A 27,549-nucleotide genomic window follows, 5' to 3' on the forward strand; every position below is an offset into this window, starting at 1 on the left:
GAAAACAATGACTTTTTCGCTGCTGCTCGAAAACCACAACTTTTTTGTATTGTTGCGCAAAAGCCAGCGTAAGAAAATACACAAAAACCTCTAAAACCGCAAAGCAGAGACAGATCTTCCAGTTGTAAAAGGGACATCTGCCATTGACTTCTACTTGATTTCCATAGGTTTTAGATGGCGTATTTTTGCATTTAGATTTGTCGTGGGTTTATCGCATAATCTCTAAAAAAAATTGAGCGTTAGTAAATGTGCCCCAAAGTCTGTCCTTCTTTCAGCCATTTTTTTCCTTCTAGAAATGCAAAGCGTAGTATTTTGGAAGTAGGGATTTATTTTGTGCTTTTTTCAATATAAAAACTGAATTTTTAAACATGACGCATGATATAACCTTTGTATTTGACATCCTTTGCACAGTTTATTTTAAAAGATGCAAGAATTCTTTGTCCACCATTCACTGAAAAATGAAACACAGAGCTATTATACTCAGCTAGGCACATAATCCACTTATTTGTTAGAGAGCAAGTACAACGTTAGCAAACATAAGAAACAAATGAGCAACTACACAAACAACATAAGAAGTTCAAACACATCAGAGGCAATGTACGTAGTTGACAGAAAGGCAGAGAAAAGAAAAATGATAGATTTATAGAGTTTAAAGCAAACTCTGAAAAGAGAAAGATGTGAAGAAATGAAGAAGTGGTATCTGAAAAAGTGGTGACACTGAGATATGGGGCATTTACAATAAAGGACATTTTGCCTCTTTGTCTCTTCTCTGATCTTTCTGCCCCTGGATGTCCTTCTTGCACCCTTGACAGAGCAGTGCTTCACATCATATGGAAAGATATTGAGGTCACTTTTAGAGTGCACACCAAGTTTTATATACAGAATTTATACCAAGGGGAAGGTGTGGTGATAGTTGAAACACTGCAGCTTAAAAAAAAAGTAGGAGAAGAGAATATATATTTTGATTTGATTTGTGCTGCAGTAAGTGAATACCTTAATATATGTTACACATTGTTCTTTAAAATTCCCCATGTCACCATGTCCCTTTTTTGACAGTGTATATTTCTAATAACCAATACAGCCATATACTGTATAGATGTTCATACAATCTTGGACCTGTGACCCGGACATAAAAAGCAGGGAGACACCAGCAGTAGGGAGAACAGGAATGAGAGAGATGAGAAGGGTGAGAGAAGGGAAAATTTAAAGAGAGAGTTAAAGATTTCAGTGGAATAATATTTGGATATGCAGATTTCTAACATTTCTGTGTCATTGTAACATAGTAAGTTGGGTTGAAAAAAGACATACGTCCATCAAGTTCAACCATAATGCCTATATATAACCTGCCTAACTACTAGTTGATCCAGAGGAAGGCAAAAAAAAAACATCTGAAGCCTCTCTAATTTGCCGCAGAGGGGAAAAAATTCCTTCCTGACTCCAAGATGGCAATCGGACCAGTCCCTGGATCAACTTGTACTAAGAGCTATCTCCCATAACCCTGTATTCCCTCACTTGCTAAGAATCCATCCAGCCCCTTCTTAAAGTTAAATAATGTATCGGCCAGCACGACTGATTCGGGGAGGGAATTCCAGAACTTCACATAATTAAATTCTATTGTTGAGAAATAACTGACCAGCGGTAATAAATATTTAGATAAAAGGCATATTACCCAATTACTACTTATTCATTACTGCTCGACAGTCATATTTGTCAACATGAACTCTCATCATCATGGGATGCCTTTGACTGACATCAGCTGTGATTGTTGTAACTATTTGGATCATTTTGTATATAATCAAGATTTATAGTATGTTGTATGGCTAGATTGACCTTTATATTATTAGCAGCATTGCTAATAATAGCAATTATATAGGGCATCCTGGAAAGTAGGAATGCATGTGGTTGTAGAAAGTTAAAAATCAACAACGCAAATCAACACCGACTACAATATGCAATTACGTGTTTGAGCAGAAGTGACGTCAAACGACAAATTAAGTCTTTCTGCCTTATGTTGTTTCTTTGCCCTGAGGAAGACCACTTTAGTAGGTTGATATGTGTTGCACTATATATTTGTTTTCTTTCTTATAGTTTTTATACATTTTCCAAAGCCAAGAAATATGTGTCAAGTTATAGTAACAGTAGCATAAATAAGCAAGTTAACCAAATAAAATTTAGGTAGAATAAAATAAAATTAGTAAATGTACTTAGTTTGGATATTACCCATAGTAGATAAGCTTTCAGAACTTATCCTTTGTTTTTCCAACAAAATCCTTTTCATAGCCCAAATTGTTAGTTACTTCTCTTATCACTTGTGCAAAGCTTGGAACATCTTGTTTTTTTCCAATTCCTTGTGATCAAAAGTCTGCAAGTGTTTAGGATTTGAAAAGTTAAAATTTCCAGATTCTTTTTTGGAAGTTTCTTATAAAAATTGAATAACATTGCTTCGGGAAAGGTTTGTTGTGTACAGGTTGTAATTAAAGATCCAATAGACTGCCAAAATCGTGTGGAACATATCTCTGATGTTTTTATTACATATCCATTTTTGAGGGGGTTAGATACTAATTATATAGGATTTTGTAGTAGTTTTCTTGATGTGTAACACACTTGGTTAATTGTTGCGTTTTAGAAATAGCCTTGTACAGTATAGTTTTCTTGAATCTTTGCTCCCATTTAATCATGTGTGGAACTTTAAATGTATATCTCAGTTTCATTAAAAGGTTATATATCTTTGCCAACCCTTTTTTAATACAGGTATCGGACCCCTTATCCGGAAACCCGTTATCCAGAAAGCTCCGAATTACGGAATGCCCGTCTCCCATAGACTCCATTTTAATCAAATAATTCAGAATTTTAAAACTGATTTGCTTTTTCTATGTAGAAATAAAACAAAACCTTGTAATTGATTCCAACTAAGATATAATTAATCCTTATTGGATGCAAAACAATCCTATTGGGTTTAATTAATGTTTTATTGATTTTTTAGTAGACTTAAGGTATGGAGATCCAAATTACGGAAAGACCCCTTATCCGGAATACCCTTGGTCCCGAGCATTCTGGATAGTGGGTCCTATACCTGTACTAAATCCATGTTGGAAAAATTTCGACGGTTTGAGAACGGTCTTTGTTTAGACTGATGAAGTGATGATAGGTAAGTACGTAGTTGTAGATACTTAAGTCACTTTTTTCAAGGTTTAATTCTTCCTTTAGACACATAAAAGATTTAAGTTGCTCTGTGTAGTACAAGTCCATCAGTCTTATTGGGTTTTTCCTAACTCATGTTATAAGATCAACATTTATTGTAGGTTCCAAGGCTGAAATACAGGGGCGGGCCAAGCCGACTGGGCGCCCTAGGCAACCCGGTCGGCCAACTCCACCCACCTCCCCACCCCCCGAACGGCGCATGCGTGCCAAAGCAAAGGAGAAGGTTCAGGGGGCGAAGCGATTAGATCGGTCATTGCCTCCGCCGCTAATGACAAGCGGCAGAGGCAATGACAAAGTAGCACTAGGGGTAGGCAGGAGAGGCTCCTGCCTGGCGCCCCTCAATCGTTGTGCCCTAGGCAGCTGCCTCTTCTGCCTACCCCTAGTTCCGGCCCTGCTGAAATAGGTGCCAAAGGAGAAGGAAAAGAAGAATATAATGTGGTTTTGCTATTGTCTCTCCAGAATTGTATTGCCATCTTGAATTTAAGTTAATTAATTGTTTTTAGTCAATCTTACCAGAGTAAGATACTCAATGGGGCACATTTACTAATGCACGAACGGGCCGAATGAGTCTGAATGCGTTTTTTTCGTAATGATCGGTATTTTGCGATTTTTCGCAAAATTGACGTGACTTTTTCGTAGCCATTCCGAATGTTTTGCAAAATGTTGCGACTTTTTCATAGCGTTACGACTTGCGCGAATTGTCGCGACTTTTTCGCAGCTTTTGCGCCGAGTACGAAAGTTTCGGATTCATTCAAGCTTCAGTATGGTGACTTTCCTTGGGCCGGGTTGGAGCTGCAGAGTGCCAGTGAGCCCTATGGGAGACTTTCCTTGGGCCGGGTTGGAGCTGCAGAGTGCCATTGAGCCCTATGGGAGACTTTCCTTGGGCCAGGTTGGAGCTGCAGAGTGCCATTGAGCCCTATGGGAGACTTTTCTTGGGCCAGGTTGGAGCTGCAGAGTGCCATTGAGTCCTATGGGAGGCTTCCAAAATCATGCTAAGTCTGAAAGTTTCGCACGCTTACGAGTGCGCAATACGAAAAAGTCGCGACAAGATACGAGCAAATCGTAACGGTTACGAAAAAGTCGCGACTTTTCGCGCAAATCGTAATGGTTACGAAAAAGTCGTGACAATTTACGAAAAGTTGTAACGGCGACGAAAAAAATCACAAAAAATACGAAAAAGTCGTAAAATGTTCGTTTTCCAATCGGAATTTTTCCAATTCGGATTTGAATTCGTGTCTTAGTAAATCAGCCCCAATGAGTATGGTTTTTAGGAGGGTCATCTCTATATCCACCCACCTTGTTCGTGGATGTGAAGATAGTAGTAAAAGCTACAGTATTTTTTGATATTTGGTGCTCCCAGACCTGCAGCAGCTTTACTGCTCTGAAGAATGTTTGTTGCCACTCTGGGAACTCTACTGTTCCGTAACTTTTACAACAAAAAGTAGATAGAATTGATATAGGGATAGTATGAAAGGCATATGACAATTTAGGGAGCAGTAACACTTTTAAAACTGAAATTTTACCCAACCATGAAATAAATAATGGTTTGAATTTAGATATTTTCTCTTTAAATGACTGTAGCAGTGGATAGAAATTACTTTTGAACAGTTTTGCAGGATCTTTAGTCAATTTTATACCCAGGTAAGGCCAATCAAATCTAAATTGAGTTTTGAGTTTTATTTTCATTTACTTTGTAATAGGAAACACTTCCAAAATCTTGTAAAATTGCCATATGTTTTGGGAGTTTTTCAGTAGGATTAGAATAATACAATAATAAAGTTGTCTGTGTACAGACCAATACAGTGATCCTTGAGACCAATTTGAACTCCAGTTCTTTGGTGTTTCTAATTTCTTTTGAGCTAAGATTTCAATTGTTAGGTTAAAAATCAGTGGGGACAGAGGACAGACTGTATTTTTACGGTTAACGATTCTAGCTGAAGGATTATGATATAATGCGGAAATTCCATGAATAAATAAATGATTACACCCAAGTTTATATAAAATCTTCCTTAATTCATGGTGAATTTGGTCAAATGCTTTTTCTGCATCTAAAGATAAGACAAGAGTTGATTGACAAATTACATGTATTATATCTATAAAGCGTCTAGTACTGTCTGATTATTGCTGATGCTTAATGAAGCCCACTTGGTCTTTGTCTATAATATCACAAATAATATCTTGTGATGCATGTATATGAAAAATATATGTAAAAATATTTTGGCAGGGAGATTGGCCTATAATTAGATTATTTTGATAAGTCTTTACCTTCTTTTGGCATCACTGTAATTGTAGCATGTACCACATTCTATATTTTGGGCATAGATTTTCCTCCCTTTTTGGCTACAGTCATATTTGTTCCGAATAAAGGCTTATAGAACCCTAAAGTGTCCTCTTCATTATGACTAGAAAAATAAACAAAGTAATGTTATCTATTCTAACCACCGGTACTTTCTAGTAGGGATGTAGCGAACTGTTCGCCGGCGAACTAATTCGCGCGAACATCGGGTGTTCGCAAGTCCGCAAATTCGCGAACTTTTGGCGATGTTCGCCATTTGGGTTCGCCTTAGCTGGCGCCAAATTTTGACCTCTCACCCCAGACCAGCAGATACATGTCAGCCAATCAGGCAGCTCTCCCTCCTGGGCCACCCCCCCCCCCCCCTTGGACCACTCCCTTCCATATATAAACCGAAGCCCAGCAGCCATTTTACATTCTGCCTGTGTGTGCTTGAAGAGATAGTGTAGGGAGAGAAGCTGTGATTGATTTGAGGGAGAGTTTAAGTAGGATTTCTGGCTAGTAATCTACTACTGCTCTGTATTTGTGTGGGGATAGGAGCTGTGCATTCATTTGAGGGAGAGTTTAAGTAGGATTTCTGGCAAGTAATCTACTTTCTACTGCTCTGTATTTGTGTGGGGATAGGAGCTGTGCATTCATTTGAGGGAGAGTTTAAGTAGGATTTCTGGCTAGTAATCTACTTTCTACTGCTCTGTATTTGTGTGGGGATAGGAGCTGTGCATTCATTTGAGGGAGAGTTTAAGTAGGATTTCTGGCTAGTAATCTACTACTGCTCTGTATTTGTGTGGGGATAGGAGCTGTGCATTCATTTGAGGGAGAGTTTAAGTAGGATTTCTGGCTAGTAATCTACTTTCTACTGCTCTGTATTTGTGTGGGGATAGGAGCTGTGCATTCATTTGAGGGAGAGTTTAAGTAGGATTTCTGGATAGTAATCTACTACTGCTCTGTATTTGTGTGGGGATAGGAGCTGTGCATTCATTTGAGGGAGAGTTTAAGTAGGATTTCTGGCTAGTAATCTACTTTCTACTGCTCTGTATTTGTGTGGGGATAGGAGCTGTGCATTCATTTGAGGGAGAGTTTAAGTAGGATTTCTGGCTAGTAATCTACTACTGCTCTGTATTGGGATAGGAGCTGTGCATTCATTTGAGGGAGAGTTTAAGTAGGATTTCTGGCTAGTAATCTACTTTCTACTGCTCTGTATTTGTGTGGGGATAGGAGCTGTGCATTCATTTGAGGGAGAGTTTAAGTAGGATTTCTGGCTAGTAATCTACTACTGCTCTGTATTTGTGTGGGGATAGGAGCTGTATGTATTGATTTGAGGGAGAGTTTAAGTAGGTTTTCTGGCTAGTAATCTACTTTCTACTGCTCTGTATTTTTTGTCTAAATAACAATTTGTCTAAATAACAATAATAATTCCGTGTCCAGAAACATCACTTGAGTGACGGTTTTCCACCAGCAATAATATATTCCGTATCCACTACTGTATACGTTGCCCTTGCAGGCCTTGTTGCCCGGTGTCTGCAACCAAGTGCCACCTAGCTGTGTGAGCTTTTTCACAATTTGTCTAAATAACAATAATAATTCCGTGTCCAGAAACATCACTTGAGTGACGGTTTTCCACCAGCAATAATATATTCCGTATCCACTACTGTATACGTTGCCCTTGCAGGCCTTGTTGCCCGGTGTCTGCAACCAAGTGCCACCTAGCTGTGTGATCTTTTTCACAATTTGTCTAAATAACAATAATAATTCCGTGTCCAGAAACATCACTTGAGTGACGGTTTTCCACCAGCAATAATATATTCCGTATCCACTACTGTATACGTTGCCCTTGCAGGCCTTGTTGCCCGGTGTCTGCAACCAAGTGCCACCTAGCTGTGTGATCTTTTTCACAATTTGTCTAAATAACAATAATAATTCCGTGTCCAGAAACATCACCTGAGTGACGGTTTTCCACCAGCAATAAAATATTCCGTATCCACTACTGTATACGTTGCCCTTGCAGGCCTTGTTGCCCGGTGTCTGCAACCAAGTGCCACCTAGCTGTGTGATCTTTTTCACAATTTGTCTAAATAACAATAATAATTCCGTGTCCAGAAACATCACCTGAGTGACGGTTTTCCACCAGCAATAATATATTCCGTATCCACTACTGTATACGTTGCCCTTGCAGGCCTTGTTGCCCGGTGTCTGCAACCAAGTGCCACCTAGCTGTGTGATCTTTTTCACAATTTGTCTAAATAACAATAATAATTCCGTGTCCAGAAACATCACCTGAGTGACGGTTTTCCACCAGCAATAATATATTCCGTATCCACTACTGTATACGTTGCCCTTGCAGGCCTTGTTGCCCGGTGTCTGCAACCAAGTGCCACCTAGCTGTGTGATCTTTTTCACAATTTGTCTAAATAACAATAATAATTCCGTGTCCAGAAACATCACCCAAGTTGTTGTTGTTTTGTAAAAATAAAAAAAATGCCAGGCAAAGGCAGGCCGCCACGCAGAGGCACTAGGGGCCGTGCTGCTATGATATCCTGTGGCCCTAGGAAATTGCCCAGTGTTCCGAAGGCACTTACCCTGAACTCCCAAAATGCTGAAGAGGTAGTTGACTGGCTTACACAGCACACCCCATCCTCTACCTTTTCTAACTTTGCCACAACATCCTCATCCTCCTCTGCTATGGACACCCCACCTACCACTTCCTCCACCACCGCCGCCCCTTCTTCACTGGAGTCAGAGGAGTTATTTACTCATGAGTTTGTTGAAATGAGTGATGCGCAACCATTATTGCCAGAAGAAGATGAAGGAGATGAGGACGTTACACCAGATATAACTCAGGCAGGCAACACAACAGAGATGGACATAAGGTGTGATGAGGTCCCCGCTGCTGCTGTCTTCTGTGAGCTGTCAGAAGAAATTGATGCATCTGAGGAGAATGATGATGAGGAGAGTGATATTTTGTGGGTGCCCACAAGAAGAGAGCAAGAGGAGGATAGTTCAGATGGAGAGACGGAGAGTCAGAGAGGCAGGAGGAGATTAAGACTTAGAAGAAGCAGGGACAGCTCCCAGGGAACAGTAGGGCAACAACATGAATCGGCACCTGTGGTCAGCCAGCCAACGCACCCGCCAACTTCTACTGTTACTGCTAGAAAGCCCACATCAAAAGGCTCAGCAGTGTGGCATTTTTTTAATGTGTGTGCCTCTGACAAAAGCGCTGTAATTTGCAATGAGTGCAGTCAGAAACTGAGTCTTGGGAAGCCCAACACCCACTTAGGTACAACTGCTATGCGAAGGCACATGAACGCCAAACACAAAGCACTATGGGAGCAACACCTCAAAGGCAGCAGCCAAACGCTAAGCCACCCTCCTTCTGCTCCAGCATCTTACTGCTCTACCTCTGCTGTCCTTGACCCGTCTCAACCACCCTCCACTCCGCCTTCCAGTTCCTGCTCATCTGCCCCCAGCCAAGTTTCTGTGAGGGCCATGTTTGAGCGTAAGAAACCAATGCCTCCGAGTCATCCCCTTGCCCGGCGTCTGACAGCTGGATTGTCTGCACTCTTAGCCCGCCAGCTTTTACCATACCAGCTGGTGGACTCTGAGGCTTTCCACCAATTTGTAGCAATTGGGACACCGCAGTGGAAGGTACCCAGCCGCAATTTTTTTTCACAGAAGGGAATACCACACCTGTACCAGCATGTGCAGAGCCAAATCACCGCATCTCTGTCATTTAGTGTTGGGGCAAAGGTCCATATGACTACTGACACATGGTCCTCCAAGCATGGTCAGGGCAGGTATGTCACCTACACTGCCCACTGGGTGAACCTGGTGATGGCTGGGAAGCAGGGAATGCGTGGTTCAACAACAGTGGAGTTGGTGTCACCGCCACGGGTTGCATGCGGGTCTGCCACCACCTCTACTCCTCCTTTGCTGTCTAACTCGTCTTCTAAGTCGTCTTCTAACTCATCTTCTAACTTGGCTCCTTACTCGGCTTCTTCCTCCTCTGCTGCTGTGTCCTCCTCCACACCTGTGCACCCCCAGCTCCACATAGGCTATTCGACGTGCCAGGTACGCCGTTGTCATGCTGTCTTGGGCATGACTGCCTGGAAAGTAGAAACCATACCGGATCTGTACTCCTGTCATCTCTGCACTCACAGGCCGATCGGTGGCTGACCCCACACCAACTGAAAATTGGAAAAGTGGTGTGTGACAACGGAAGCAATCTGTTGGCAGCACTGAGACTGGGCAATTTAACACATGTGCCCTGCATGGCACATGTTTTAAATTTGATAGTCCAATGGTTTGTCTCGAAGTACCCAGGATTGCAGGACATTCTCAGGCAGTCCAGGAAGGTGTCTGGCCATTTCAGACTTGCTGACATTCAGCGGCGGCACAACTTGCCAGTCAGGCGTTTAATTTGCGACAGCCAGACTCGCTGGAATTCCACGCTAATGATGTTTGAAAGTCTGCTGCAACAACAAAGAGCCATCAATGAATACCTATTTGAACTGGGTGGTAGGACTGGATCTGCAGAGATGGGGATTTTTTTCCCCCGTTACTGGGTGCTTATGCGTGACGCCTGCAGGCTGATGCGCCCTTTTGACGAGGTCACAAATATGGTTAGTCGCACTGAAGGCACCATCAGCGACCTAATACCCTTTGCTTTTTTTCTTGAGCGTGCCGTGCGACGAGTGACAGATGACGCTGTAGACCAGCGTGACCAAGAGCCTGATTTCTGGGCGGAATCACCAGAACGTTCCCAGGCACCTGCTGCAACGCAGGGAGAGGTGTCAGAAGCGGAGTCAGAGGAGGAAGGTGGCTTTGTGGAGGCAGAAGACCAACAGGAGCAGGCTTCCCAGGGGGCTTGTGGTCACCTTTTGTGGAGCCCTGGTCTTGTACGTGGCTGGGGGGAGGAGACGGTGGTGGATGAGGACGTAGTCCTTGATAACGAGGAAGGGGAGATGGATACCTCTGCATCCAACCTTGTGAGAATGGGGTCTTTCATGCTGTCATGCCTGTTGAAGGACCCCCGTATCAAGAGGCTTAAGGAGAAGGACCTGTACTGGGTGGCAACGCTACTAGACCCTCGTTACAAGCATAAAGTGGCAGAAATGTTACCAACGTACCACAAGTCCGAAAGGATGCTGCATTTCCAAACCAGCCTGCAAAACATGTTGTACAATTCTTTTAAGGGTGATGTCACTCCACATTCCAGGGGCAGAGGTGCCGGTAATCCTCCCACGAGCACACCTGCAAGGACAATGCACTTTGGCCACTCTGTAACGTCAGACATGCAAAGTTTTTTAAGTCCAAGGCAGCGCCAGGACCCTTCTGGATCCACCCTCAGAGAACGCCTCGACCGGCAGGTAGCGGACTACCTGGCATTAACTGCAGATATTGACACTCTGAGGAGCAATGAACCCCTGGACTACTGGGTGCGCAGGCTTGATCTGTGGCCAGAGCTGTCACAATTTGCCATAAATCTGTTGTCTTGCCCTGCCTCAAGTGTCCTCTCAGAAAGGACCTTTACTGCAGCAGGAGGGATTGCAACTGAGAAGAGAACTCGCCTAGGTCACAAAAGTGTTGATTACCTGACCTTTATTAAAATGAATGAGGCATGGATCTCGGAGGGTTACTGCATGCCGGAAGACTTGTTCTGACTGCCCATGCAGCTGTCCTTCTCTGCACGCCGCTTGACACCACACACAGCTGTCCTTTAGCGTCCTCCTCCACCACCGTACAAACTAGGGTGCAAATCCTACTGGCTTAATTGTAAGCCAAACTTTTTGGACAGGTAAATCCTGAATTTTTCTCTCTTCTACTCTTCTGTGCTTGTCACCCTATCTGAGTTCTTTGAAAGGGTTTGGCTGGGGCATGGTTATGATACCATCTAGCTTTGATGTTTTTAATGTCTTCTGTGCTTGTCACCCTATCTGAGTTCTTTGAAAGGGTTTGGCTGGGGCATGGTTATGATACCATCTAGCTTTGATGTTTTTAATGTCTTCTGTGCTTGTTGTCACCCTATCTGAGTTCTTTGAAAGGGTTTGGCTGGGGCATGGTTATGATACCATCTAGCTTTGATGTTTTTAATGTCTTCTGTGCTTGTCACCCTATCTGAGTTCTTTGAAAGGGTTTGGCTGGGGCATGGTTATGATACCATCTAGCTTTGATGTTTTTAATGTCTTCTGTGCTTGTCACCCTATCTGAGTTCTTTGAAAGGGTTTGGCTGGGGCATGGTTATGATACCATCTAGCTTTGATGTTTTTAATGTCTTCTGTGCTTGTTGTCACCCTATCTGAGTTCTTTGAAAGGGTTTGGCTGGGGCATGGTTATTATACCATCTAGCTTTGATGTTTTTAATGTCTTCTGTGCTTGTTGTCACCCTATCTGAGTTCTTTGAAAGGGTTTGGCTGGGGCATGGTTATGATACCATCTAGCTTTGATGTTTTTAATGTCTTCTGTGCTTGTCACCCTATCTGAGTTCTTTGAAAGGGTTTGGCTGGGGCATGGTTATTATACCATCTAGCTTTGATGTTTTTAATGTCTTCTGTGCTTGTTGTCACCCTATCTGAGTTCTTTGAAAGGGTTTGGCTGGGGCATGGTTATGATACCATCTAGCTTTGATGTTTTTAATGTCTTCTGTGCTTGTTGTCACCCTATCTGAGTTCTTTGAAAGGGTTTGGCTGGGGCATGGTTATTATACCATCTAGCTTTGATGTTTTTAATGTCTTCTGTGCTTGTTGTCACCCTATCTGAGTTCTTTGAAAGGGTTTGGCTGGGGCATGGTTATGATACCATCTAGCTTTGATGTTTTTAATGTCTTCTGTGCTTGTCACCCTATCTGAGTTCTTTGAAAGGGTTTGGCTGGGGCATGGTTATTATACCATCTAGCTTTGATGTTTTTAATGTCTTCTGTGCTTGTTGTCACCCTATCTTAGTTCTTTGAAAGGGTTTGCCTGGGGCATAGTTATGATACCATCTATCTAAGATATTTTTTCTGTCCTCTGTGCTTCAGTGGCTGCAACAAAAAAACCATAATTTTTTAGGAATGTACACATTCCTGATTTTTCAGGGTTCTGCAACTGCGGCAAAATCGTATCTTTTATGGTCACCACAGGTGATCGAAAAGGTAGGACAAACCTGGGCCCACACTGCAGAATCAGTGTTTTTTGGTTCACGTTACTGTACATTGAATTACCTCTGCCTGACCATGCACGTGCGCACAAGCACGGTGACTGCTAAACACACCACTACAGAAATATTGCCACCGACGGGACGAACGTCCTGGAGGTGACAAGCAACTAGTAAAAACTAATATTCACACACTTGACAGTATCATTAAAGCTTTTTGCGTTTTTTTTCGTTGCAGTAAACGCGTCGTTTTGTCTTTGCGTGTGAACCGGCCGTAACCTTTACACGACTTGATTGGAATGTAGATGCCGGACTTTTTAAAGCAGTTTATTACATAAGTTTAGGAATGTAGTGTGTTTTCTCCCCTTAACAGCACAAAACGCAACGCTGTGTCAACAACGTATTTTTCAGAGAAATTTTTGCCCTTGATGCCCCTCCTGCATGCCACTGTCCAGGTCATGGCACCCTTTAAACAACTTTAAAATCAGTTTTCTGGCCAGAGATGGCTTTTCTAGGTTTTAAAGTTCGCCTTCCCATTGAAGTCTATGGGGTTCGCAAAGTTCGCGAACGTTCGCACTTTCCGACGAAAGTTCGCGAACGGGTTCGCGAACATTTTTTTTTAGGTTCGCTACATCCCTACTTTCTAGATATATATTTTGAAGTGTATCATTTTGGTATGTGGCCAAGAGTAACCTGTGTCATTTATAGTGTCTTTGACTTTCTTAGAACTCATGGTTTTCATTTAGCCTCCATGTATTGATTGGGATCTTTTTTTAGGGTTCATTTATAGAAACAGAAATTGGAGTGTGGTCCAACCATGTAATAATTCCTTTTTCAGCTTTTTTGACATATTGTAAGGCTACTTTGTCTAGAAAGAAGACATCTATCCTCAAATATGTTTCATGAGGGTGAGAATAGAATGTAAAATCTCTAGATTTAGGGTTAAGCACCCTCCAAGAATCATAAAGATTATGTTGAGAAATTAATTTGGCTAAAGGGGTATGCGTTTCTCCTTTTTTACTATTTTTAATATTTAGGTATTTGTCTGAGGTTGATGTAGTGTCTATTTTAGAATCTAAACATCTCCACCTATGATGATAAACTCTTGTTTCTGTTTATATAATTTATTAAATAATGAGCTAAAGAATCTAAATTTATAAGCATATATGTTACATAAAGGTGCAGCCATATTTAGAATGTATAATATGAGCTACTGACCATGTGAATAGGCAAAAAAAAATACCATATATATAGCATAAAAGTATGGCAAGAAAAGATAGAGTAAAGGATAAAAGAGTAAAAGGATATAGAAGCAACAAAGATCTGTAATATTAATATTGTGAACTTGTAATGAATTAAAACACAGCAAAAAAACAAAGAGCTACCCTGGGAAAGAAAGTAATACATTACATAATTATTAAAGAATAAAATAAATATAACAAATTTAACAAGCTGACTATTCAAAGTCAGAAAACATTGCTCCAAAATGAATGAATCAATATAAATAGAATCTTTCAAATTTGTTTGTCTAAAGAGACCAAACGTTGGAGCAGGTATTATTGAGGTGTGTAATTGTTTTGACATGTAGATAACCATAAAGCACTTAGAATAAACACATTTAGCCTAAAGACAACACCAGCCTTTAGGATTTTTTAAATCTGACTAAGTAGAAATAGATGTAAAATGATCTAATTGAAATTAGCCTGGGTTTCTTTTTGGCAGGAAGGTCTCCATTAGAATCTGTATGATCCAGCTTCCATTCTCTTATTATCACACAAGCTTCTTCTGGTGTATTTAATACAGAAGTGATACCATTTCTAGGTACAATTAGCTTTGCTCCTATTTGTATGGTATATTATTGGCCCTCAGAAAAACCGATATGTTTGCAAATTCTTTATGTTGGGCAAGAGTAGCTGCTGACAAATCTGCAAAAATATGAATTGACTTAAATTGTTCTGGTATATCTTTTACAATTCTGAGATGTTTAAGAAAAGAATCTTTTATATGAAAAAATTATATCTTGCTATAACATCACTTGGAGCCATGGCTGGGGCATTGAAAGATTTTGGTAGTCTGTATGCAAAAAAAAAATTGTGCGACAAATGCGTTTCGCAAATTTTTCACCGTTTCATGCATTTTATTGCCGTTTCGCAAATTTTATGGCGAAGCGAAATGGGACAGATTCGCTCATCCTTAGACTTCAGAGGTACAGATATAAGACCCATTATCCAGAATGCTCAGGACCTGGGGTTTTGAAAAATTTGGATATCCTACCTTAGATAGGAAAAAAAAAATGATTTAAACAGTAATTAATAGGATTGTTTTGGCTCCAGTAAGGATTAATTATATCTTAGGATCAAGTAGTACAAGGTACTGTTTTATTATTACAGAGAAAAATGTGAATTATTTGATTAAAATGGAGTCTATGGGAGATGGCCTTTCCATAATTCTGAACTTTCTGGATAATGGGTTTCTCGATAAGGGGTCCGATACCTGTAGCTCTAAAGCGTACATTGTTTCTACAAGAACGATCTTCTAAGATTTTTTCTGTAGAGAGGAAAGATCATCTTCTAAATTAGTACAAATATCTAATACTTGATTATTAGCAGCAACAGTCTCCTCAGCTTTATTTTATGCTCAGTTCTGTCACCTAATCCCCTTATCTCTGTCTTAATGTCTGACATAGTTTGTTTTAGTTCAGTCTGCATAAAGTATTTAGTAGAGGTGCCATACAGGGGCCGATTGTAGCTGCCAATATCGGTCCCTTGGACATGCGATCGAATTAGCCTACATTTTCCCCGATATCACCCACCCGTAGGTGGGGATATCGGGAGAAGATTCGCTCGCTTGGCGACCTCATTTATAGTAATGTCTTTGACTTTCTTAGAACTCATGGTTTTCTACTTTGCAGTTTCTCTTTGACAATTAGCAAATTGTGTTAGACATTGTTAACCAGAAATAAATTTAATATAGTAAACAATCAGCTTGGCTGAATAGAGAGAATTAATCATGCTAGTACTCGTCAATCAGCAGGTTGCAATAGCTTATTAAAAAAAAAAAGAACTAAAGTCTACAAATAAATATTGCTAGAAATGCACTTTATACACAGACATGGGATCCATTACAGAATGTCCGTCTCCCATAGACTCCATTATAAGCAAATAATTCTGGATAATAATAATATATAATAATATAATAATAATGGAGTCTAATTTTTGAAAATTATTTCCTTTTTCTCTGTAATAATAAAACAGTACCTGTACTTGATCCCAACTAAGATATAATGAATCCTTATTGGAGGTAAAACAGTCCTATTGGGTTTATTCATTATTTAAATGATTTTTTTGCAGACTTAAGGTATGAAGATCCAAATTACGGAAAGATCCCTTATCCAGAAAACCTCAGGTTGAGCATTCTGGATAATAGGTCCAGTACCTGTACCAAGTTTAGTGCAACAGCAGAGTGTTTCAGAAACCAGCTCAGTCTCCAGTCTGGGATTCTTGTTTAAAAGTCCCTCATTTCCCTTTGATCCCCTGCACGGAACGCCAAAAAAATTACAAAGTTTTTAAATCTTAATTAGATAAGGAGGCTTTTGGCAGAGAGCCCAGAATACTCAACACCTGCATTTAGATACAGTAACTGATAACCTAAGCAGGTCTTGGGGGAACTGGGACTTGTATTTCAAAGGGCACTTTCACCTTTACTAGCAAATCTTTTATAACACATAAAATAAGACCCCCAAACCCCCAAAAATGTGTTCATACTTTACATAACCTGTCAAAATTTTAAAAAATTTTAAAAAATGGTAGTGCTACAGGGCTGACTAAAGGGATTCTGTAATGCTTTTTATGATGTGCTTTTTATTTTTAAATTACACTGTTTACATAGATAAAAATTCACTCTGTCATTTAAAATGTTGTCCTTGATCCAACAAATGTATTTTTCAGTGTGTAGGCACCATCTCAGTGCATTGTGCCTGAGACTGAGCTTTCAAAAGGAGCCAGCGCTACACACTAGAACTGCTTTCAGGTAACCTGTTTCTCCTACTTCCATGTAACTGGAGGAGTCCCAAGCCAGACTTGGATTTCTTGAGTGCTATTCTGATATCTACTGGGAGCTGCTATCTTGCTCCCTTCCCATTGTTCTGCTGACCAGCTGCTGGGGGGGGAAGGGAGGGCGGATGATATCACTCCAACTTGCAGCTCAGCAGTAAAGTGTGACTGAAGCTCAGAGCATAAGTCACATGACTGTGGCACCCTGGGATATGAAGAATATGGCTAGCCCCATGTGAAATGTGAAGCTCTATTAAATGATATGTTTTGAAAAAAACATGTTTTTCCACGACCGTATTCCTTTAATAAATTTTGATTCGATTTTGATTAGAATTCACTGTTGTCTGAGTTGCGATGTAATATGGCTCTAAATTAAATACTTATTAGCTTTGTCTCATGATTTTATGTAACGTGTATTGTAAGTTGAGATCTAAGCTCAGAAACTGACAGTAAGTGCAGAGTATGTGCTGTAGATCTGCAGAAAAGAAGATGATGATCTACTGTGAGCAGTGGTGTAACATCCCTTAGCAGGCATGAAAAGACATTAGGGGTCCCCACACTTACATGTACGTGGTACCCTGACCTCTGGGTTCACTGACCCCATTTGTTCACCAGTTGGCTGGGAGACAGAAGAAAGGGTGCAAAGTACGGCCAACCCAGTACCGGAACATGCCCCTTCTTCTCAGTACCCCTGCTGTATTGTTGTTAAGTCACTGACTGAGGGCACACTTGGTGGCACAATTCTTCACTTCTAAAGGTCTATGGGCACCTTGGGCCAGCAAAGAAGCCCAAAACATTATGTGAAGCATTTCTAGCCTACTCCTTTGTAGAAAACAGAACAGTGTTGTACCATTTTAGGAATAGTTCAGAAAAACAAAAAGTATTCTTTTGTGATAACCTGATAATGTTTATTGGCTAACTAATATATGTATGCGAGCTTTTGAAAAAAATAAAAAAATAAAATTACATCTTCATCAGGCATTTTCATAAAGTTAGCCACAATAAAATATTTTTTTCTTTTTCTGTAGGAAATAGATGTACAGTACAAAAAGCTAGCAGCCTCAGCTTATTTTATTTCTGGATTCATTATACTGTTTGATAACTTCTATAAAGTTGTGGCACACAACACTGGGGCAAAATGTAAATAATTATAATAATAATTAATAGATTGAGATGTAGTGTAAACGTTTAGAATATAAAGCTGTCCAGCTGCTAAAATCTGTTTTTCTAGTAAGTGCCTTATTCAAAATGGTTTGCAGTTGTAAGATCATATTTATAGCTATGTAACATAGTTAAGGTGAGCTGAAAAAAAAACAATTGAACTCCTTGGATACTATGCTTGTTCAAGAAAACATCCAGGCCCCTCTTAAAGTCATTCACAGAATCTGCCATTACCACATCACTAGGAAGGGCATTCCCCAACCTCACTGCCCTCACCGTGAAAACCCCCCTACGCTGCTTCAAATGGAAGCTCCGTTCCTCTAATCTAAAGGGGTGACCTCTGGTGCGCTGATTGTTTTTATGGGAAAAAAGAACATCCCCCATCTGCCTATAATCCCCTCTAATGTACTTGTACAGAGTAATCATGTCCCCTCGCAAGCGCCTCTTTTCCAGAGAAAACAACCCCAACCTCCACAGTCTAACCTCATAGCTTAAATCTTCCATCCCCTTAACCAGTTTAGTTGCAGTCTCTGCACTCTCTCCAGCTCATTAATATCCTTCTTAAGGACTGGAGCCCAAAACTGCACTGCATACTCAAGGTGAGGCCTTACCAGGGACCTATAGGGACCAGGCAAAATTATGTTTTCATCCCTCAATGCCCTTTGTATAGAAGACAGCACTTTATTTGCTTTAGTAGCCACAGAATGACACTGCCTGGAATTAGACAACTTGTTATCTACAAAAAACCCCTAGATCCTTCTCCATTAAGGAAACCCCCAACAAACTACCATTCAGTAGATATGTCTATGAAGATTTTAATTCATCCAGGTCATGGTATATCTAAATAAATTTGAAGCAACTGGACTTGTTTAGTATAGAGGAAACCCACTGACACGGATCAATATCTGTTGTTCGATTCCCACCATCCGCTGGAACACAAACTGGGTGTCATTAGAACTCTACACCACAGGGCGGAAAGTGTAACAACTGATACAGAGTCCAAGGACAAGGAATGTAAACATCTCAGAGGAGCACTGAAAGCTTGTGGCTACCCAGACTGGGCCTTTGTCAGAACAAGAGCAACTAAGCCCAACAGGAACACCAAAAGGAATAACCGTCCTGAGGCAGAGAGAAGGCGCAATATAGTCATCCCCTATGTAGCAGGAGTGTCGGAGAAACTCAGGAGAATTTTCAACAAACACCACATCCCTGTGTTTTTCAAACCTAGCAACACACTGAGACAAAAACTTGTACACCCAAAGGATCCAACACCAAAGGAAAAACAAAGCAATGTTGTATACGCAGTCCAGTGTAGCGAGGAGTGCACAGACCTTAACATTGGTGAGACAAACCAACTGCTCTCTAAGCAAATGGCTCAGCATAGGAGGGCGAACACTACAGGCCAGGACTCTGCTGTCTTTCTACACCTAAAAGACAAGGGACACTCCTTTGAAAATAGCAATGTCCAAATTTTGGACAAAGAAGAACGCTGGTTTGAAAGAGGTGTAAAAGAGGCCATTCATGTCAAAGTGGAGAAACCATCCCTTAACAGAGGCGGGGGACTTCGACACCATCTGTCTGCTACATACAATGCTGTTCTAACATCTGTACCCCGGCAGTTTCAGAACTCTTCACACATCCATTCATGCAACTCTAACAAGTAACACCTGTTTGAAGAGTTGCATGATACTTTGGTAATCCTTTCAAAGTAACTCCACAGCATTCACACCTCTGTGAGTTTCAGATGTCACCTTTCTGAAGAGTTACATAGTGCCATTGTGATTGGATTAGTGGAAGAGTATATATGCTGAGGACCAGTCAGTTGAACTGAAGAAGCTGCTCGGATGAGTAGTGAAACGTCTTCAATGATTACTAAACAAGTCCAGTTGCTTCAAATTTATTTAGATACATTCAGTAGATAGTTCGCGTTTATATTATTTCTACCAAAATGCATAACTTTGCACTTGTCCACATTGAACCTCATTTTCCAGTTTGCTGCCCAGTTTTCCAATTTTGTCAAATCGCTCTGCAAAGCAGCAGCATCCTGCATGGAACTTATAGTTTTGCACAATTTAGTGTCGTCAGCAAAAATAGAAACAGTACTGTCTATGCCCACCTCCAGGTCATTAATAAACAAGTTAAAAAGCAAAGGACCAAGGACTGACCCCTGCGGTACTCCACTAACCACACTGGTCCAATTAGAAAATGTTCCATTTACCACCACTCTTTGTAATCTATCCTTCAGCCAGTTCTCTATCCAAGTACAAATATTATGTTCCAGAGTCAAGGTCCCTGCACCTAAATTAGTCTGGCAAGATCCATTACACATAAAACCTTGCCGGCACAAATTAATAGTATTGTAATTTGCAATGTATTCAAGTACCCTATCCCTTATTACCCCTTCCAAAAGCTTTCCTACCACTGATGTCAGACTAACAGGCCTATAGTTTTCAGTAATAGGATCCCTTTTTGAATAGTGACACAACATAAGCAATTCGCCAGTCTCTCGGCACCATGCCAGACCTCAATGAATTCTGAAAAATTAAGTGAAGAGGCTTGGCAATCACAGCGCTAAGCTTGTTTAATACCCTGGGATGAAGTCCTGGTATGAAGCCTTGGAACTTTGTTCAGCTTTACATGTTCAAGTCTCTTTAGGATTTCTTAAATACATGGCTTTAATTCTGGCTTTACATAAAGACAAATACTTCCACTCTTTTTACTCCCTCTGTCCCTCCTAAAAAGTATGTAACCATTTAAATTTACAGTTTAGTCATATGTTTCATCCCACCTGGTCTCAGTGATACCAATCATAATTTTATAAATGTGTATTATATCTGTTGTGAGAGATACAGTGAATTTGGTTTGGCGTATTTTCCACCAGTATTAAAGGACAAGGAAAGGCAAAGTCACTTGGGGGTACCAAAATGTTAGGCACCCCCAAGTGACTTGAATCGCCTACTGTTTACCCCGGGCTGGTGCCCCTGTTCAGAGAAAACAGCACCAGCCCGGGGTAGCAGCGATCGCTTCCACCTTCCTGGTTCCCTGCGCGCGCATGCGCAGTAGAGTGAATAGGGGAACTTTAACAGAGAAGTCAGCTTTTAACTCTACTGCGCATGCACCGGTCGTGGGGTCCCGGCAAATGAAGGCGGAAGGAGGAAGCAATCATTGCAGGCACCCTGGGCTGGTGCTGTTTTCTCTGAACAGGGGCACCAGCCCGAGGTACAAGGTAAGCGATTCAAGTCACTTGGGGGTGCCTAACATTTTGGCACCCCCAAGTGACTAAGCCTTTCCTTGTCCTTTAAAGGTTGGATACATGTAGCACCAGGGTAAATGCCTGGTTTTGTAGCAATTCGTGCTGTTTTCATGTGAGTCGCTTAGGAAAAGCCAGATTAATGAGTTCTGGGAGTGAATGGAGGGAGAGTAGGAAAGACCTGCCATTCCGTACTCCAGTTTAGTAATTTCAGGAGTGTGAGAGTTACCTTGGAAGGTGAGAGCCCTGAAGATGGGACAAATCATAAACATGTTTGATGAAATGTTTGCTGATAAACTGTGAACTGTGAACTTATGTTGGGAGGAGTATGCCCCAAATAAACTTTTGTGTGATGTCACACATGGTGTCCCTATCTCTTATGCTCCAGATCCTCTGCATGCCTGCCTACCATCGCTGATTCCCCCAAAAATTACATGTACAGGCAGTCAGTATGTCACAATGTATATAGCTCCAACTCTTTTCACCTGTTTAGCAAATGATTTATACAGGTTGCAATATATATAACTAATTTTTGATGCAAACAATTAAGGTTTAAATTGTAAAAACTTTTCAAATACCTTCTCATAAGATAAAGGACAGCATTCATCATTCCTTTTTCTATCAGTATGTTGCTCTTCTATGCATGTTTTAAAACTTAAAAAAATTCATAATAAACCTTGTTTTCAAGTTAGCAAACTGTTTGCAAAGGTGATAGAAATCATTTATAGGTCCATGATGTCATTTTTATTTGAACAAAACTATTTATATTGTATACCGGCTAGCAATATGCAGGCACCAAGGCAGTAAGGAATTTTTCAGTTCTCATGTTCAGAAAGGTTATGTATGAAGGCAGAAATAATTACAAACTGTACAAAGAATATAGAAACTGTATATAAAAGTCTCCCTGTGATTACAAAACAGACTTCCTATTCTTAGCTTAGTAATATGTATTTTATATTTTATAACAATTCTGTTTAAAGAGGTCTGTGCAAACCTTGCTTTTATATTTCATTTAGTGTTTAAAAGGTTTGCAAGAACCGCTATAAACAACGTAATTTTTTCATTGTTTTTCTGTCAACACTCACCTTGCATTCATCCATATGGTAAGACTTTTGCTTGCGTTCAACCTCTGCATAATGCATTTTCTTAGGTTCTCCTACCTTTCTTGTCACATGAAGAATGATAATTGAACACTTCTCATTCTGAACACTTACCCCTTTATGTATCAAACGTTATTCGATGTTCTAACTTTTAGTCTATTTTAGTCTATTTATTCTTTTTTTTCACGTTTTCATCTAGAAACTCAACCACCCTCATTATTCTCTGATTTATTCCATCCATCCATCCTCCCACACTAACCTAACCCACACATCCATCTTATCTGTTGGCTTCTATTGCTCCCTGTTCATTCAGATACTGATCTGTCTCTTTCCTACAGATGAATTGCCTGATTATTTCTAGGAGTAGCATGAATAAAAATTTTTTTATAACCTTAACCATAACACTTTAGAGTCTTACTAGAATACAAAGGCTCACACCCGGTTGAGGTTCACTTTTTTGTTATGCTTAAGCGTATATATATATGTAAATGTATATATGAATACATGTATAAATGTAAATTTGAATAACATTTTTTGTCATTAATGCAAATACATTTTTCCCTTGTTTTTTTATGTGTGAATTTTCATAGAATGTCAGCTTTTTCGAAGCCAATTGTCAAATTCTCAAGCCTTTTTTACTTAAAAGTAGTGATGAGCGAATCTGTCCTGTTTCACTTCACCAAAAAATTAGCAAAAATGCTGAAAAATTCGCAAAACGGCAAAAAAATTGTAAAACGCAGCTATTGCACAACTTTTTTGCACCCCTTCCCCCAGTGAGTTTAGAGGAGAAGGAAAGGTAAAAACTAAGTAAGCTTTATCAGAAAGGTCTATGTAAATACAGCCATAAGCACTCACAGAAACGCTGCACTGAGTTCCCTGTCAAAAGATTTGTTCTGTCTGTTTTCCTGTGCCTGAGACACGCAGTTTTCTGCTCTCTGCTCTTTCCCCTCCCTCAAGAATGCTAATAACTCACCCCCCCTTAGGAATGTGGATCTGAGCCAATCAGCAGGAAGCTTCCTCATAGTCTCACTAACTGAGCATGTACACAGGTCTTGCTCTTGGTGCAGGAGCGAGGCATTATGGGAACTGTCTTTACACAGCTCAGCATTTTTTTCCTGTTTGGTTTCTGATCATAGTTACATAGTTACATAGTTACATAGTTACATAGGGTTGAAAAAAGACCAGTGTCCATCAAGTTCAACCCATCCAAGTAAACCCAGCACACCTAACCCCCACCTACCAATCTATACACTCACATACATACACTATAAATACAACCACTAGTACTAACTGTAGATATTAGTATCACAATAGCCTTGGATATTCTGATTGATCAAGAACTCATCCAGGCGCCTCTTAAAGGCATTAACAGAATCTGCCATTACCACATCTCTAGGAAGGGCATTCCATAACCTCACTGCCCTCACCGTGAAAAACCACCTACGCTGCTTCAAATGGAAGCTCCGTTCCTCTAATCTAAAGGGGAGGTCTCTGGTGCGTTGATTGTTTTTATGGGAAAAAAGAACATCCCCCAACTGCCTATAATCCCCTCTAATGTACTTGTACAGAGTAATCATGTCCCCTCGTAAGCGCCTCTTTTCCAGAGAAAACAACCCCAACCTCGACAGTCTCACCTCATAGTTTAAATCTTCCATCCCCTTAACCAGTTTAGTTGCAGTCTCTGCACTCTCTCCAGCTCATTAATATCCTTCTTAAGGACTGGAGCCCAAAACTGCACTGCATACTCAAGGTGAGGCCTTACCAGGGACCTATAAAGGGGCAAAATTATGTTCTCATCCCTTGAGTCAATGCCCTTTTTTATACAAGACAGCGCTTTATTTGCTTTAGTAGCCACAGAATGACACTGCCTGGCATTAGACAACTTGTTATCAACAAAAACCCCTAGATCCTTCTCCATTAAGGAAACCCCCAACACACTACCATTCAGTAGATAGTTCACGTTTATATTATTTCTACCAAAGTGCATAACTTTGCACTTATCAACATTGAACCTCATTTTCCAGTTTGCTGCCCAGTTATCTAATTTTGTCAAATCGCTCTGCAAAGCGGCAGCATCCTGCATGGAACTTATAGTTTTGCACAATTTAGTGTCATCAGCAAAAATAGAAACAGTACTGTCTATGCCCACCTCCAGGTCATTAATAAACAAGTTAAAAAACAGTTGAAATATGGGGAGACTTAAGGGCACTATTGAGAGAACTGAAGGTATGTCTGCACCTTGAGATTAATTCTTTATTAGCCTTTCCTTCTCCTTTAATTATTTTTCCCTGAAAAGTTAGTTACAGTTTTGCCATTTTGTCTGCCTTTCCCAGTCATCCTTGGCACTAACATAGACTTGCACAGGGTCGCAGACCCAATCCCTGTCGGTGCTCCCCCGACTGCCGTTGTCCCTCCCCTGACTCATTTCACTTATGTGTGCTCAGGGGAGGATGTTGGGCAGGGGGGGCCTGGCGGGGGCCCCTGTTGGGGATGTGGCCAGCAGGGGCACCCTGGAGGGTGCAAGGCCCCTGGGAGGCACCCCCCAGTCTGACCCTGGACTTGCATCTGTGCAAGATTAAAAACCCAAAAAGTCTTTGCATCTGGGTATTTTTTTTGTAATGGACTACTACAGGTAAGTCTTGTCCATCAGTCTTGTTGATTAAGTAAATTAGTAAATTGTATGTAATAAGTGGCAGCGTCAAAAGTGTCCTATGTCCTATTTAATGATGATGGCAGGAAAGCCATTTCATCATCCCTATATATGTTTATACTTTTCTAAATGCATATGCAGCAGCATTTTCATAAATAGAACACCTTGCATAGTTATTGAATGTATTTTTATTCTAAGATATGCACATGGATTTATACTGAGCATGTATGTATTTAGGGTACAGAGTCTCTATTGCTAGAGATTACAATCTGGCATTCATTGCCCCAGGCATCAAATGATAGAAACCTGCCTAAGGCCAAGAAGGAACTGACTTTAGCGCTGAGTCAAGTCTTCCTTTCTGGGTTTTTGGCTTAATATTAATGGTTTTTAAAATAATGATTCTACTGAGTACTTCTCAAGCTTCACTTTTTTTACAGAATTAAGCAGAAGAGATGATGGGGATAAAAAAAAGTACTGAATGCAAAGCAAATAAACCTGGAGTACCTCCAAAACTTTTAATATAAGCACATTTTACTGAGAAAGTAACATTATATACGCCAAAGGGGAAAATTGTTGGCACAAATGAATAAGCACGGAATTGTACTCTGTAACATAAAAACTTACTTTAACGGGAACCATGGGTCCAAGCCCAAACTATGGATAAACAGGTCTACACCATTATTCCTCCTCCACAAAACTTTAGTATAAAATGTGTTGATAATTTTGCCCATACAGTGCATCTTTATATATCATTACAATTTGTATTTTACATTTTCACAATATATAAATAGTACAAACAATGAGAAAGAAGGGAGGAGGGATGTATATGTGCCCACTCCTAGTGAATACAGCTTGGCCCAATGGAGACAGCTCTGTATTCAATGGGGAGGTGCAGATCTAATTGCACCTTCACCTGTGAGTATAGAAAAAAGAAATAGTTGGCTTCACCCCGCTTTGCACCCTTCCCTGCATTTTATAAACAAAGCCTTTTTTTAAAATTGTGAAAGGTTTTGTTGCTTGTTGGATCCCTCTTGAGTTGTTCATATGAATCAGTATTGCTGAGGAGTCTACACTCCTCAGTGGTAGTCCAATGTATTCAGTGCCTCTGTACATCTTCCTTTATCTGTTGGCAGGATAGTGACACCTGAGTCCTTGGAAAGTGATGTCAGACCCCTCCTCCCCTACAAACTTAGGTTGGAAGGGGGAGCTTTAGCATTAGCTAGGGCCACTGATACTTTCAACTGGATGTTTTCAGCCTCACCCACTGGTATATTATTACAGCTACAGATTCTGTAGCTGTGGTGAAGTCTACCACTGGGACATACCATGGGGCAACCACAAAATTTAGTCCCTTGGCTAAGATTTCCTTCTCTTGTTCTGTGAGGTCCCTCTCTGATAAATTCTTAACCCACAGATCCTTGATGTTCTGGCATGTCTTGTTCTTATCTTCCTTTCTCCCTGTTCATTTGTCTCTTTGCTGGGTGCTGTTGGTAGGTGACAATAAACTGGTGAATTTGTTTATTTGCCTCTCCTTGCCCTTGGCATGTTGTTCTCTGTGAATTCAACCACTCTTTGCAAAGTCATAGCTGGTAGTTGTGCTGCCAGCCCCTGTTTCACATATTCATGTTTATGATTCAGGACCTCAACTGTGAAGTGAAGTTGATTTGTCTCATCCCTTGATTTAACAGTTGTTTCTGGGCTTTCAAGGATTTACTTGGCCCTGTGGCCTTTTACAGAAGAAAAAAAGTTCCACCAGCACACCCTTACCTCCTCCAAAATGTAATCCTTGGTGCACAGCCCAGAGAGTCGGGACTCCCAGCAAAGTCCAAAGAAAAATATTGAGCCGGCACAACAAGTATGGTCCATACTTGTTGTGCCGGCTCAATATTTTGCTTTGGACTTTTACAGAAGAACCCAGATGTAGGCTGCATGGTGAGATTCCCTGATATCGACATTGTAGGTTAAAATGGAGATGGTTTCTATAATCTGCAAGTTTTCTGGCCGTCCTCTCATATTTCTGTACCAATTTCAGGTTATTCTCCCCCAAAAAAGTAGCAATATGTCTATGAAGATTCTCATTCGTCCAGCCCATGATATACACTTATACAATAGAATTAAATCTAAAGCAAAAAATGTTTTCAAGAGAAACTCAGAAAGTCCAGTTGCTTAATTCTACTAGATACTGTATATTATGATGAATGAAAATCTTCATAGACTAACATTGGTGCTAAATTGCATCAGTGGGGTTGCCAATATTAGCTGCTTAATTTCAGACAGTCACTTGAAGTTAGAAAATCAAAGCAAAAATCCAAATGGTTACTATGTGCTATTTAGAACCTATGTTTATAACTTAACCTAATTGTGCATGTTCAGTTCCACATTGTTGTTAATAGTTTTGGGTTTTTTCATGTAAAATGTTCATTCCCCAATGAATCATCTTTATGATGTGTTATCTTTGCACACTAGATGATGCAGAAGAAGATGTGTATGGGCACAAAAAGTAAATGTTTACACATTTGTAAAAACTACTGCTCTTTGTGATTTGGGAGTTTTGAGTAGAAAAACAAATTTACTCATTCTGAATGTGTAAAAATCTATAGTCTCCAAAACTATACTTCTTCCTGGGGTCATCTTAATATTAAGAGGGTTTTAGGACACATACACAAAATAGGGAATGTTTTGTTTTCAGGTGCTGTAGTAATAGCCATGAACAT

At 40.5% G+C, this 27,549-nt stretch overlaps 1 protein-coding gene across 1 annotated transcript in view; it reads left to right on the top strand.

Annotated features, from left to right (window-relative positions):
- Positions 1 to 27,549, top strand: part of astn2 (astrotactin 2) — a 675,040-nt gene that overhangs the window by 22,342 nt on the left and 625,149 nt on the right. The gene's annotated exons all lie outside the window — the stretch shown is intronic.

The sequence above is a fragment of the Xenopus tropicalis genome, chromosome 8, assembly GCF_000004195.4.
Source record: "Xenopus tropicalis strain Nigerian chromosome 8, UCB_Xtro_10.0, whole genome shotgun sequence".
Classification (NCBI taxonomy): Eukaryota; Metazoa; Chordata; class Amphibia; order Anura; family Pipidae; genus Xenopus; species Xenopus tropicalis.